This window comes from Lactuca virosa, chromosome 6 (assembly GCF_052849685.1).
Source record: "Lactuca virosa cultivar CGN04683 chromosome 6, Lactuca_virosa_CGN04683_v6, whole genome shotgun sequence".
Lineage (NCBI taxonomy): Eukaryota > Viridiplantae > Streptophyta > Magnoliopsida > Asterales > Asteraceae > Lactuca > Lactuca virosa.
This window is the reverse complement of record NC_136431.1, coordinates 196,404,877-196,409,215: the sequence shown is the minus strand read 5'-3', so window position 1 is coordinate 196,409,215 and position 4,339 is coordinate 196,404,877. Positions and strand designations below refer to the sequence as shown.

General features: G+C 29.4%; 1 pseudogene; it reads right to left on the bottom strand.

Moving 5' to 3' along the window:
- Window positions 1-3,067: 3,067 nt before the first annotated feature.
- On the bottom strand, window positions 3,068-3,639 carry LOC145122202 (large ribosomal subunit protein bL12c-like; annotated as a pseudogene).
- Window positions 3,640-4,339: the final 700 nt, after the last annotated feature.

Here is a 4,339-nt window from a genome sequence, read left to right as displayed (position 1 = left end):
GCTAGGTCCCTTATGATAGGTGTTTAGGGACCTAAAGTGAGGATAACGAGAACGGGTAATCGGGTTATTGTTGGTTGATGAAATTAAATAATTTATTTATTGTGGGTTGAAAACCCTATGTGTTCACCAGACTCCCAAGCCTGACCCACTCAGTTTCATGTATTACAGGTAGTGGCGCTCCAACATAGATGTGATGTTTTGGATGAGGGATTACGGATATAGGCCTGTAAATATGAATAAATGTAGTAAGGCTTATATTGTACTGTTTATGCTTTTGATCTGTATCGAACATGACATCCCGAAGTTTTTAATGAAATACATTTCTACGGAAATGCTTTGATAAATCTTTATCATATTTTATTTTGGGAACAAATTCCGCAACACTTTTATTTAAAATGTTACTCTGATTTTTAAACAAAGCATAAACAAAATCGGTCTTTTCTGACCGTGAAAATGGGGATGTCACATACACACACACACACACACATATATATATATATATATATATATATATATATATATGTATATATATATATATATATATATGTATATATATATATATATATACATATATATATATATATACATATATATATATATATATATATATATATATAGACACACACACACACACATACATATAGGGTCCGGTTCCGGTGATGACTCATTTTAAAGTAAGGATTCGGGAGGACACCTTAAAAAAATTGAAAAAAAATCTAAAAAAAATAAAAATCATAAAATCGAGCATAGTACTATATCCGGGAGAAACAAAATTGGATTTTTTTTGCAGCATTAAAATTGAATCGTGGATCATAAAAATGATCAATGCTTCAATTTTAATGATCCAATTTTTTTTTCCAAATTTGTTTTCCTCTCCGATATAGTATTATGCTCGATTTTATGATTTGTATTTTTTTCAAATTTTTAAGGTGTTTTCACGAGTCCTCACTTTAAAAAGAGTCCTCACCCGATCCTGTTTATATATATATATATATATATATATATATATATATATATTCTTTAACAATAAACCTATACACCCATATATATATATATATATATATATATATATATATATATATATATATATATATATATATATATATATATATATATATATATATATATAGAAATCTCCAGAAAAGTCCTAAAACTTTACCCTAATTTACGAAAAAGTCCCAAACTAAAATTTGTTTACGAAAAAGCATGAATTACGGGTAAAAATGGCGATTTGACCCCTTTTTTCCGGTTTACCGATTTTATTACTTACATATTTCACTAAAGTCCAATTATTTTACCCTAATTTGCGAATAAGTCCCAAAATAAAATTTACTGATGATTTGGACATTTTCTTCATGTAACATACATTTTATCAGTTTCATTGTTGACTTAGACACCTAGTCATTAAATTAGTTGATAAGATGAATACGATGGGTTATATAATGTCACGTTTACTATAAAATTTGATATCCATCTCATCGGCTCATTTATGACTATATATCTACGTCAGCAATGAAACCAATAAAATGTGTGTTTCCAAGAAAAAAGGGTAGAAAATGAGTTGATGTCTGATGAGATGGATATATTGGGTTACATAAGATTAGATAGACAATTTGATATTTCTTATAAATGTAAAAAATAACGCAGTTGTTGTTAGTTTATGTAATTATCGTAGTCTTCGTTGGATGCATTTTATGTTCCAAAAAGATATACAATACATCAGGATATCAAGTTTTTATGCTAAACATAACATTATATAACTCAACATATCCATCTCATCATCTAATTTAACGACTAGGCGTCCGGGTCAGCAATGAAACCGGTAAAATGTATGCTACATAGAGCAAATGGCCAAATCATTAGTAAATTTTATTTTGGGACTTATTCGCAAATTAGGGTAAAATAATGAGATTTTAGTGAAACATGTAAGTTATAAAACCGGTAAACCGGAAAAAAGGGTCAAATCACCAGTTTTATCGGTAATTCATGCTTTTTCGTAAACAAAATTTAGTTTGGGACTTTTTCGTAAATTAGGGAAAAATTTAGGACTTTTCTGAAGATTTCCCTATATATATATATATATATATATATATATATATATATATATATATATATATATATATATATATAGGCTTAGGTTATTCTATTTAAACTAATTATTATGTTATTGTATGCATAAATGTGGACCAATCATTTTACTTGATTTAAGAAAGTGATTAATATATATTATTAAATTAAAGATAATTGAAAAATACCATTTAATATCATTCTAAGGGTATTTTAGACAATTGAGATAAATTTAAAAAAGGAAAATTCCATATTTTTTGGGATAATTAACTCTCTTGATTTTAAAATTCTAATTTTTTTAATTACTTTAATTTTAATTATAACGTAATTTTTATAATTAAACCCGATTTTATTCTGTTAAAATCTTATTCTCTACGAATTTCAGGATACATATTTCTATTAAAATGATATTCTATGAGAATGCCAACAGACTAATAACACATTTTTGGATACAACTTCAAATATTTCATTACATTCTTAAAAAAGTAAAAACTTTATATAATATTCTATGACAATGAAATACTCACTAATAACAAATAAAAATATGTATATTATTCGACCAGAATATTCTAGCAGAATATATTATTACATATACTCCATATCTGTCAAATGAAGCAACCACAACTTCGGAGATATATATATAGATATATATATATATATATATATATATATATCTATATATATATATATATATATATATATATATATATATATATATATATATATATATATATATATATATATTGCTATCTCGTAATGTTCATCATAATAGATACTTTGGAGAATCGTAAGAACATATAGCAAAAGCTTCGGATAAATCAGTTACAAGAGGTATTAATATTTAACATCATCGGATTTAACAGAGAAAATGAAGATAGTATAGAGAGTAAATTAAGGCATGAAATCGTAATATGATAAATTTCAACTACAAAACTGAAGAACTAGTAACACATTGCATTAGGCAAACATGAAAAAGAAAAAGTTACCACAAATTCGTGATCTAAACAATCGAAATTTTTGTGCCAGCTCCTTCAAGTTGTTTCATAGCCTCTTCTGCTTCATCTCTCGATATTCCTTCCTTGAATTTCTTCGGAAGTCCTTCAATAAGCTCTTTGCCTCCTTAAGCGCCAGACTCGTCAAAGCTCTAACGACTTTAATCATCGCCATCCTCGCGTTACTAGGAACCTCATCAATCACAACATCGAACTCCGTCTTCTCCTCCACGGCAACAGGTGCTTTAGCTTCAGCGCCAGGTGCGGCAACAACTGCAGCAGGAGCAAAGGAGGCGGCGGTGACTCAAAGCTTGTCTTGGAGGTACTCAACTAGCTTTTGTGCATCTGCAAGGGTTAGGTTTGAAATTTCATCGCCTAGCTCTACAACCTTCCCCTCGGCGACGGCGGCAACGGGGCGGAGAAATGTCAATCGGTGGGAGAGTTTGGGGGTTCGGAGGGGGAATTCTAGGGTTTGTTTGGGGGAAAAGACTGCGGGAGATGCAGCTTGAGTGGTAGCGGCGTAAAGATAGGGGAGAGGCGAGTATGCTTCATTGATCGACGAAGATTGAGCCACTGCCATTAATTTTCATCAGAAACTGTAAATGGTATTAGGAGGAAGAAGCAGTGGCGAGGAGAACGATTAATCGGTGATGGAGACAATGAGGAAAGTGACCTACGACGCAGAGAGGAAGAAAGAGGCGGATTTAGGATTTAGTTCACCGGTGTGATCCTATTACGGTGTAGGTGGATTTTAATAGGGTTAATAATAAACGGATCCCTAAAATAAAGGGACTATTTATAGAATTCATTTATCAAATTACTAAATAACCCTCATTGATTTATTTAATTATTTATTTTTATTTTAAATTTTGATTGGCCCATATTTATGCATACAATAACACAATAGATACATTAAACACCTGAACCTATCTCTCTCTCTCTCTATATATAATACATATACATATATATATATATATATATATATATATATATATATATATATATATATATATATATATATATATATATATATATATATATCCCAAATACCATGGTCTAATTTGATAATGTTGTTTGCGAGGGTAAATTTAGAAAAAGAAGTGTTAGACTCGAAAATTTTCAAAGGAAATAAATTCTTTAACAATAAACTTATCTTATATGATTAAGAGAAAATCGCCAAAATCTCCTTGTGGTTTGCTATTTTATATAGGTACCGCCAAAATTCTTTTAACTTGCAAAAATAGTCGCTTTGGTGTGGTTTGATGTAAAGACTATAATTA